The 12026-nt window shown below is 37.3% G+C and overlaps 1 protein-coding gene across 14 annotated transcripts in view; it reads left to right on the forward strand.

Moving 5' to 3' along the window:
- Positions 1 to 12026, forward strand: part of LOC134213161 (serine/threonine-protein kinase GL21140) — an 89361-nt gene that overhangs the window by 3384 nt on the left and 73951 nt on the right. The gene's annotated exons all lie outside the window — the stretch shown is intronic.

A 12026-nucleotide genomic window follows, 5' to 3' on the forward strand; every position in this document is an offset into this window, starting at 1 on the left:
TATCTAGAACTCGCACACCTCCAATGCTTCAGGAGGATACAAAAAAATGTGGGCTCGCGAATATCTTATAAAAATTTCGAGAAAAATTTATAATGGTTTAGAAATTTTCCAAAATATCCCTATACTTTTAATTTTATGTGTTTTAGTGTTTTTTTTTAAATAACTATAAAGTTCATCACTGAATATCCCTATAGATTCCTTAGAGTATTTGGGACCTTCCATAGCTCTGGAGCTACTGGAAATTCTTAAGATATTAACCTCAGCGAAGCATCTGAACTGAACTTATACAATGAAAGGTTCATCAGAGAATCACAAAGTTAATATGTAATATTAGAGATGCAAATGAAACCTCCTACTGTTGTTTCTTTTGAGTAGCATTCCTGTAGAAATTTCAGTATTGTTTTCAGAATCATCAATATTAGAAATAAATAATTATTAAATATTTTTTTTTTAATTGTTCATTGCTAATATTGATTTATTCATGAAAATTTTGGATTTTTCCGTTGAACATTTTGATTTCTTTATAGAAAATTCTTAGTTCATAATTGTAATTTTTGCTTTTCTCTTCTTCAATGGCTCTACATTCCAACTGGAACTTGGCCTAGCTTTTCAACTTAGTATTCTATTAGCATTTCCTCAGTTATTAATTGAAAGCTTTCCTATGCCTGCCATTGCATGAGTATGTATCTTATGTGGCAAGTACAATGGATACACTATGCCCAGGGTGTCGAGAATGTTTCCAACCCGAAAACATCCTAGACCGGACCGAGAATCGAACTCGCCATCTCCGGATTGGTAATCCTACGCCTTTGCTCGCAAGGCTACTGGAGACCCCTAATTTTCGCTTTTACAAGTGCTAATTTATTATTGTTGTGTGTATTATTGTTCTTTATTGGAAATTTCCTATTTTATTATGGAAAATTTCTATTTTTTCTCTACTAAAGTGATTCCAGAGCTGGCTCATGTCTCAAAATTTCTAATTCTATATTGAAATTTTATTTTGATATCGACTCGTGGAAGCAAATGATGCCATACTAAAAATATTTTCTCGGTCACTCTGAATAATTTTCCAAGGAACTTCCATTCCACATCTCGAATATGCTTCAGTAAATGGTCCTTTCATAAGCGACTCATAGAGAAATGGATGTATTATAGACCAATTATTATTTTGGAGATCGGATCATTCGATTTATCCAGTTAACCAACTTATGAATGATGTATGATATAATATCCCAGTAGCTCCATTGGGTTGATTCGTGAACCCAGTGCTTCTAAGGCCCTACAAAAACAGTTTGCGAACATACCTCATAGTCATTGCGCAACTTGCTGTTGACTCAAGATAATTTTGGGTACCTTGTCTCTTGGATCTCATGTTAATGGAAATTAGGGTCATATGCTTATTTCATCGGATTGGGTATATACCGATGATGAGAACATTGCAAATGTCTTGATTGATCTGGTAGATTCGTGGGTTGAACTTGAGAGCATTTTGAAGTACCATCTGTTTAGAATGATTCAAACATTTAAACTTTATTTACCCGCGCTTAGAATCGAAATCTTCCCAAGGTTTTGGATATCTGAGTTTTCATGGTCAGTCAAATTTGAGCTCCCATATTTTTTCTGTAAAGCCAATATCTAGATGAACAATTTTACTGAAGAAAATGGTGGCCTAGCTTTCTTTTGCGATTTTATAGACAATCTAAAACGCTGGGCATATATAACCCTTCATTCCTGAAAGGGTTGAGATTTGTTTTAGAATTCAATTTCAATCGTTATTATAACACTATTTTTTAGCCTAGATTATTTTAGGAATTGGAGAGTTTTTTTCTAGAACACTGCCACTTTTTTCATATCGCAGGAATCTCCTTAGTTCTAAGACCCTTTTATGAATTTAAAAGCATTTTATTTAGAATTTCATGTTGATTTTTTAAATGCAAGCTTCTCTATGTCATAACCTTTTTCATGCGCACTACTTGAATTTTATGCATTTAGAACATTTAGGTGCATTATAAATTTTTTCGATCAATTATGATAATTATTCAATATCATAAAAACTAGGCTTCTTAAGCCTAAATTGTTGTCTACATTTATATTGATAAGAAATTTTTCGGAGTCTCCCCGGAAAATCTTTAGAATTTCAACGACATTTTTTCCGAAATTCTGTGGAAAAGTTCCGAAAAATGGTCGGTAGAAATTTTTAAAAACTAGAAGAATCCGTAGAAGGATCCGAAATGCATATTTACGATGAAAATTCCAATAAACATCAAATTCCGAAGAATTGCAAGTATAAAAAAAAAGATTTTTTTGAAGGTAATCCATAGACTCTTCCGTGGAAATTCTAAATAATGCCTCGAATAAAAAAATACATGGAAAATTTAAAAAAATGTGATAGAACTCACAAAGAGCGTAAAAATGTATTCCGAAAAATTTTCATTTCAAAATTCCAAAATTGAAAAAAAAAAATCAACGGAAATATCAAAGTGTTTCATGTGACATTGGCTCCATATTCCAACTGGAAGTTGGTCTGCTTTTCAACTTAGTATATTCTATTAGCATTTCCTCAGTTATAAATTGAAAGCTTTTATATGCCAGCCATTGCACGATTATATATCTTGTGTAGCAAGTATGATGGATACACTATACCTAGGGTGTCGAGAATGTTTCCCACCCGAAAACATCCTAAACAGGAATGAGAATCGAACTCGTCATCTCCGGATTGGCAATCCTACGCCTTTGCTCGCAAGGCTAACTGGAGACTGAACATTTTGAAGTGCACTCTTTAAAATGTTCGAAAAACTTCTTTTGTAAATGAAGAAGAATTTCTGGTGAAGATTCGGAAGAACTTGTCGAAGAAATTCATTAGAATGTTTTTCCACCGAACATTATATGTATTTCCCACAGGACTGTTTTTAATTTTCAGAAAGAATTCACATGGACTTTTTCTCGGAGTTTTAAGAAAAATTTTTCGGAACTAACACTGGAGATGTTTTGTTTTTGTTTCATTACTGATTTGTAGCAAAATTTTTCAGAGAGAATTGTTCAAAAAAAATTCTGAATGCCAGCACTTTATCAGGATTGTATGAAGTAATGTCAAAGTTTTTACAGGAAATTTCTTTACTTTATTTTTCCTGAATATCCACAAAAAACTTCTTTTGAATTTTTCTTCTTAAGATTTTTTCTTGGATTATTGTAAAAACATAACATTTTTCAAAATTTTAGCTGCAGTCTGCTGAAGAAAAAGTGTCGGCGGCGTGATGCCAAAAACCATCTGCGGCGGATTGTTTTTTAAATATTTTTCCATTTTTCCAATCCAATTTTTTTTGTGGAAATTGAGACTGAATCGCAATCTGTTTTTTCGTTTATTTATGTATGGATATAGGATCTTTGGCTAAGATGGTCAAATAATCCAGACATGCATCGGCGTTGCGACCGACGCTGCGTTATCGATTTTTCTCGATGCGCACCTACGTCTTTTTAACACTGAGTTGAAAAGACGCTACGTGGGCATCGGTCCTTAGATGCGCTTTGCGTTTAATATTTATTCATTAAATTTTAATGATTTGTATTTTTTACACCGCTATTGTTATTCACCAAAAGTTTTTCGTGTAAAAAAAACCACGTGGTTCGAGAGCAACACCCCCCCTCCCCCCATGTGGCTTATCGTGGTAATTTGCCAAACCCCCCCTCCCCCCATATATGACCACGTGGTTTCTGGACGGCCCCTAGGTTGTTATTAACTCTGCGATAGAGTTGTTCTACATCTCCAGTCCTTCTATTGCATCCCGTTTTGTTTCTCATTGGCTCTCACTGTTCCAGGGTGTTTGATCAAACTATTCGTTATCTCTGTTTTTGTGTTGTCAATTAATTCCATCACCACATTATTAAGGTGTCCTCTCATTTCGAGAATTTCGAATATTCTCCGACCCCTACCCCAACCCCCTTTAAAAAAACATGGACAACAAGTTCGGAAATAAGATCCTCAAAGTATGGGACTATCTTCAGCTAGTTTGTTCAGTTCCAAAAGTTTCCGTTTTATTTCCTACCTGACCTTCTAGTCCATTTCACGTTAGAAAATTTATTGTTTTTTCGTATGCTCGTTCTCAGTTACAACCATTGAGGTTCCATGGGGAACCACGGTCATTAGATGTTGCAATCCCTTCGTGATGTCATATCGTCCATAGGTATCTTAATTGAACAAGTCCTGCATACTTACTTAACTCCTTTTCGATATGAACTCCTGGAAATCATTCTTCACATTGTGATTAGAACACAATATTGTACAATTTGTTCAATAATCCACAGACTCTACAGTCGCTTCTCTGGTGTAATTTTGTCAAAGAATGTTTCATGCAGACTCTGAACTCTTTAAAAAAATGCCAGAAGGTTTGAAGCGTCGAGTTTCTAAAAATTTCTGGTTTTCTATAGCTAAAAAAAAGTTTTGAAATAGCTTAATAAAATAATAATCTAGTAGTCCATTCCCGAAGTGATGGAAGTCTACAATGCAATGATCGATCGACTAATAGCCCGATAAGATAGAACATTATTTAAGCTGTCGTTAACCGTTGGTTGGTTGATTTACGTCTGAACAAGAAGTGTATGGCAAAAAAACATCTGCAGAGGGCAAAAACAAATTGCCTTCAATTTTATCCGCAACAAATATGGCAAGGTCAAAGACTAATTAGGACGTAACTGTAGAGCTCATTGGAGGGATAACTTCTAGTACTGCATTTGGTACCCATGCTCGACGTATCAATGAATGTTAAATCTAATGCCATTAACGAGAGTTTCAACCCAAAGACAAAAAAAAATTAAATCTGGTAGCTCATTAATCCGTTATTTGGAAATTGATATTCATCTTAGTCATCGACAAATCTGCATTTATTCACACCTACCATAAAAAGTATTTTATTTATTAATAAAGAATTTTAAAATTATGAACATAGACGGCAAACATTTCAGCTTGCAACTTTAGATACACATTGCTTTTGTTAAGCAATTATTGCTTTTTTTTAATAAAATGAAACATTAAAATTAAATTTAATATGGATGATTTTACCTTTGTAGCATTCAAATGATTATATGTGCAATCCTTTTTTTTGCTTATTATCTAATACATGCATCATCTCTTAGACTAGGTGTTCCGTGTTTTCTTAACACTATCATCCTTATTTGCTATTTTACATTTTTAGTTATTATTAATACATTTCAATTAGCAGTTAGGATTTTTCCTCTGGTTGAATTGAACCATGTAGGAATTACCATGTTTTCAACTTAAACTAAGCTTAACCTAATTTATACTAAGGGTATGAGGAGCTAATCATTGCAATAGAAGATTGCAACGATTCTTGTCTAAAATTGGAAATTCTTTTATTGGACATTTGTTGCAATGTCTCAATATTAGAAATTCTATGAAGTTCATTGGTACTATACCACGGAGGCAACTTCAGAATCATTTTCAAAATTTTATTTTGAATTCTCTGAAGTGCCTTCTTTCTGGTATTGCAGCAATTAGTCCATATTGGCACAGCATACAACATGGCAGGTCTAAAAATTTGTTTGTAAATCAAAAGTTTGTTTTTAAGACAGTCAAGTTTTGATTTTCTGTTTATAAGTGGACACTTAATATATTTGTTACATTTTGGCTTGTATGCCTTCAATGTGACTTTTAAAAGTTAATTTTTGATCTAGTAGAAGTACTAAATATTTAGCTTTGCTAGACCAATCAATTGAAACCCCATTCATAGTGACAATATGTCTAAAGAATGGGGTTCCAATGATTTGGTCTAGCGTAGCTAAATATGCGCAATCTTAATAAACCCTATGCACAGGGAATTTGTAGTTTCTATTTATAAGAAATTTAAAGTACGTACAAAGGCAGTAGCAACAGAATCAGATTAATTGCGAAATCTATTATATCAATTGTGAAGTGCTTTATAAGATTCTACTTAGAATCCTATACATATGATTAGATGGAAGACATGGTAGAATTTCGGGTAACTACGCTCGGATGCATTCGATTGGATATCAGAACTCTGGCGTTTTTTTTACGTTTTTCAAGATCAGAAAAACGCATTTTTTTTCAAATATGGAAACGTTCGGAGATTCTGCCGAATCAAGAGCTTCTACAAAACGTATTGAATTTTGTATACAGGCGTAGCCAAGAAAGAAAACCACATACTATTCTTCATTTATTCCATTGTGACTCGCATCGCCAACTTGGAATATGCTATAGAGAGGATGCCGTTACTAAAATAATTATTAGCCATTTTTTGGGCATTTTTTTGTTGTTTCCAATACAGCATGCATAAAAAACAAAACAAAAATCAGAAAGGCTATGTACATGACATGACCGTACGACGTAACTAGCTTCAGTATTATAAAACAATTCATTCGATTACTTATTTCACTGGTTTCGAACAAAACTGACGTAACTCAAAATATGAAAATTGACTTAAAATTTCACAAATTTATTCCCCAATCAATGGTGATGATGCCTTTCTCGATTCTATCTGTTGGATTCGTCTTAATGCGCTAATGCATCCCATAGTTAATTGCCTACATTTTGGCAATAAAATGCTGTACATTCAAAGTTAATTGCCTATATGCCGGGTATTAGGCCACCCGGAGTGGAAATTAATTACTATGTCTGAAACTCGATTATGCTTTGATCCCACGACCCCAGTACGCTAGACAGGTGCTTTCCCTGCTAAGCTACGAAGGACCTCCGTCGTCCTCCGCAGCTTAGCGGGACAATACAAAATACTCATCCTACTTGGTTGGCATGTGTACAAAAATACATTTGAGAGAGTTAGTTCTGAAAATGTGTTGCGAGAGTTCGGCTGGTACCTGGTGTTGGGAATTTGGTTTCATCAGTACCCGCTAAGCTGCGGAGGACGACGGAGGTCCTTCGTAGCTTAGTAGGGAAAGCACCTGTCTAGCGTACTGGGGTCGTGGGATCAAAGCCCACCGAAGGGGCGGTTACCCTCCAATACCTTTTCCGAACTAAATCTATCACATGTTGTACATATTTATGCATAATCGAGTTTCAGACATAGTAATTAAATGCTTATTTAAATGCTTGAAGCGCTAATGAAACGCTACATGTAAATTTTCAATAGTTTAACGATGATAATCAAAAGTTTCAATAAAACTGGAAAATTGATGGAGAAATCATTACGAGGTATAGAAAACTTTGATTGCAGCGTTCTCGTAAAAACGCAAATTACTCACTACAAGGTGGTACTAGGGTTAGACTTCATTTTTTTTTCATCGGCTTTTTTCACTTCGCCAGCCCATATATTTTGACTGAATAAACAACGCCTTAATATTTCCCAATTTATTATTTAGGGTATATACTTTCATGGATTCCCGTATAAATTAAACAAATTGGAGATAGTCAATTTTTCGATTAATGATCACCCTTTTTCCCACTTGTCGCCGCAGATACAAGTTAACATGGCAGTCCTAGAAAACCTTTAATTAATTCTTCTTCTTCTTCTTCTTATTGGCATTACATCCCCACACTGGGACAGAGCCGCCTCGCAGCTTAGTGTTCATTAAGCACTACCACAGTTATTAGTGTGTGGTTTGAGTAAGTTACCATCAGCGTGTGATTATACATTAACACCTCAGCGTGTCGATCAGTGCGCAGCAAGCCATGACTTGGCCTCTTCTGGTCAGACCTCCGTGGCGTGCACACGCACCCACGGAGAGCTGCTGTCATAACAGTTTGCTCCGGCCATTTGGGGCCACACATTTTGGCGATCCTGCCAGGTTATTTGTTGGATCCTGACGCTTATTTCAAAAGGTGAGTTGAATTTAATTTGTTTATGTGCTAATGCGTTAAAATATTTGATGATTAAAAAAAACACAAGGCAATGAGTTTGTATTGCTACAAAGCGCGTCTGGAAGACCGCTGGAAAATGGATTGTGGTTTAGAAAATCACAAAGCGCGTCTGGAAGACCGCTAAAAAAATTGATTGTGGTTTGGAAAATCACAAAGCGTGTCTGTAAGACCGCTGGAAAATGGATTGTGGTTTAGAAAATCACAAAGTGTGTCTGGAAGACCGCTGGAAAATGGATTGTGGTTTGGAAAATCACAAAGCGCGTCTGGAAGACCGCTGGAAAATGGATTGTGGTTTGGAAAATCACAAAGCGTGCCTGGAAGACCGCTGGAAAATGGATTGTGGTTTGGAAAATCACAAAGCGCGTCTGGAAGACCGCTGGAAAATGGATTGTGGTTTAGAAAATCACAAAGCGTGTCTGGAAGACCGCTGGAAAATGGATAGTGGTTTGGAAAATCACAAAGCGTGTCTGGAAGACCGCTGGAAAATGGATAGTGGTTTGGAAAATCACAAAGCGCTTCTGAAAGACCGCTGCAAAATAGATTGTGGTTTGGAAAATCACAAAACGCGTCTGGAAGACAGCTGGAAAATGGATTGTGGTTTGGAAAATCACAAAGCGCGTCTGAAAGAACGCTGCAAAATGGATTGTGGTTTGGAAAATCACAAAGTGCGTCTGGAAGACCCCTGAAAAATGGATTGTATTTTGGAAAGACCGCTGCAAAATGGATTGTGGTTTGAAAATTCACAAAGCGCGTCTGGAAGACCGCTGGAAAATTAATTGTGGTTTAGAAAATCACAAAACGTGCCTGGAAGACCGCTGGAAAATGGATTGTGGTTTGGAAAATCACAAAGCGCGTCTGGAAGACCGCTGGAAAATGGATTGTGGTTTAGAAAATCACAAAGCGTGTCTGGAAGACCGCCGGAAAATGGATAGTGTTTTGGGAAATCACAAAGCGCGTCTGGACGACCGCTGGAAAATGGATTGTGGTTTGGAAAATCACAAGCGCGTATGGAAGACCGCTGGAAAATGGATTATGGTTTGGAAAATCACAAAGCACTGGAGATCGCTGGAAAATGGATTGTGGTTTGCAATACCACAAGGCGCGTCTAGGAGACTGCCTAGAAAAGGGTTGAAAATCTAGAAAATCCCAAGGTGGGTCATGGTCCCATGGAAGCATTGATTTTGTTTGAAATGTACAACTTGGCGACTTTAGTGTACATGAGACTAACGAAATCGGAGAGATATGGAAATGTATCGTATGCTACAAAGTTGTTTGAAAGGCTTAATATATTATCTCGAAGTTTATTTTGGAGTTCATTGACTTAGTAGTCGTAGCGGAATTACCCGTTGGATGAGATATTCAACATTCACGAAGCTCAAAAACGTTGCCAGCATTCACAAAGCCATAAGTTTGGAGTTATTGGCTAATAGTTCTGGTTAACATAAGTCTAAAATTTAAGTATATACTTAAACTATCTCATATAAGTATGATATCTCTGCGAAATTTTAGATAAATATCATATCCTAGCCCAAATGTTCCCTAACTATTTGTACATGCGACCCACCAGCAGAATCGCATATTGCTTACGACCCTCCCACATTGGCTTTTAGAATTTGGATAAAAATGAGTTCGCGTTAGATTGTACAAACCATTTTGAATTGCTTCATATCCCTCCATTATATTACTTTGAATGGATTAGAAATTATTTAAAATTCGAACTGATTTAGATAGGATTTGGATTAGATTTTGGTTGGAAATGGACTTGATTGGAATGGATTTGAATTGGATTTGGATTGGATTTGAATTAGATTTGGATTAGGATTGTATTTGATTTTTTTTTGGAACGGATTTAGATTTGGATTTGGAACGGCATTCGGATCGGATTTGGATTAGATTTTGATTGTATTGGATTTGGAATGGATGTGGATCGAATTTGGATTAGATTTTGACTGGATTTGGATTGGATTTAGATTGGATAATTATCGTATGAGAATGATTCAATCTCTGATCACAACCCTGGCTGATAGAGTACCGCTGCATCCGACGCAAACTGGAACAGAGACTAAACACTAAGTCAGTCTCAAAGCTCGGTGCATCATTACAGAAAAGCCCATCCTGAAAGCTGGACTGTCAACGGCGTTTGGTGGTCAGGTCATCCTATGCAGGAAATCAGAGTTGATGCGATGCAACACGACGCGACAAAGAAGTTTGACAGTTCATTGATAACAATTATAGTAATTATTATTCCTTCAAGTGAGTTGCGTCGGACTTTGCGTTTACTCCGGCAGACACCTAGGAATCAGCAAAAACGAGCCGAAGAAAGTTTACCAGAACTGGCAACAATAGACGTAAGCGAAAAGCTGTTGTCAAACGGCCCCAAGTTTTCGAGAGAAAACGCGCGTGTAACTTAGACGAAATGAACTGCATCAGCTAAAAGCCCTCTAAGTTCCAATAACTTGAGGTCTATGCTTAAATTCAAGTGAAATTAAATCGCATAGAAAAAGCGATTCGTGTATAAAAAAAACCGCGTATAACAAACGACTTCAGTGTACATCGGGTATGAAGCGTTGACTCTTTCTTGATCGAATGGTCCAAGAAAATTGAAAATCCATCGAAAACGGCTAAGATATTGACGATCAAAGTCTATCATATTTTCATGACGTTTTTCGAGTTTTTACAATCGTAAAGTGTAAAGTGTACAAGTAAGTAAAGTGTAAAAGTCAGACGTAGCTCTACGCTTGAGCTTAAGCTTGAGCTTGATTGACTGATCGTAGTTGCTACTCCATTATGACCAGATCAGCTGTTCTTGCACAGGGAACCAACAGATGTTTGCTTGGGACTAGCACACATCTTCAATGTCAAGTACTGGTGATCTCATTTGTTAGGTCATACTGGCGCTTGCCACGTCAGAATGCAAGTCAATATAGGGAAGGGGGAAGAAATGATGATGCAATCACTCGCCCACTGCAAGCCGAATATACCTCTGCACTGGCCACGAGTTCATGCGGAATTTGTTGGAATTTTTGGATTAAGTTCGAGAGGCAGAAGTCCGTCTTGGTTAACGAGCTGCCAATGTGATAGATAGGAGAAAGCCATTTATGGACTTTCTAATTGGATGTAGGAAACGAGCGCTATAGTTCATTTCCAATTCTAGCAGATTACTGTTAGAATACTCAAGTTGAAGGTATAGGAATAGTAATGGAAACGGTATGGAAGTCCATTTCCGGTTCTAGCGATTGCTAGAACATGAGAAATATAGAGAAAGATACAAAGTAGGAGAATTGGACGGACCTGGGATTGAACCCACGACCTCCTGCGTATGAGGCAGAAGCAGTAGCCATATGACTACCAAGCCCGATCTAAAAAAGTCAGACGTAGCTCCACGTCAAAAAAAAAACATCATTGCATTCTATGCTAGAGGATTTTTTTTCCTTTTTTAATGAGAGAAGAAGGGAAATGTGGGGTTTGAGTAAGTTACCATCAGCGTGTGATTATACATTAACACCTCAGCGTGTCGATCAGTGCGCAGCAAGCCATGACTCGGCCTCTTCTGGTCAGACCTCCGTGGCGTGTACACGCACCCACGGAGAGCTGCTGTCATAACAGTTCGCTCCGGCCATTTGGGGCCACACAATTAGCTGCGAGGTTTCTTAGCCAGGTTACCATTTTTGCATTCGTAATATCATGAGGCTAACACGATGATACTTTTATGCCCAGGGAAGTCGAGACAATTTCCAATCCGAAAATTGCCTAGACCGGCACCGGGAATCGAACCCAGCCACCCTCAGCATGGTCTTGCTTTGTAGCCGCGCGTCTTACCGCACGGCTAAGGAGGGCCCCATTTAATTAATTATGAAATAGCTAATAAGAACATTTGGTTAAAGTGTATTTTAACATCTCAGATTTTAACTTAGTAATGTGTTTACTTACTTACTTATAGATCCTGTACACCTCCGGTGGTGCAAAGGGCCGACTTGAAAGATCTCCATCCTGAGCGTTGCCCGGCTATCGCTTTAACCTGTTGCCAGGTTAGATTTCGGTCGAGATTTCGGTCGACTTCTTTTATTTCTTTATTGAGGCTTCGCCGCCATGAGCCTCTGGGTCTGCCTCTGCTGCAATGTCCCGCTGGGTTCCAGTCTAATGCTTGTTTACAGATTTCGTTTCCGCCCCTACGTAGAGT

The sequence above is a fragment of the Armigeres subalbatus genome, chromosome 2 (genome assembly GCF_024139115.2).
Source record: "Armigeres subalbatus isolate Guangzhou_Male chromosome 2, GZ_Asu_2, whole genome shotgun sequence".
Classification (NCBI taxonomy): domain Eukaryota; kingdom Metazoa; phylum Arthropoda; class Insecta; order Diptera; family Culicidae; genus Armigeres; species Armigeres subalbatus.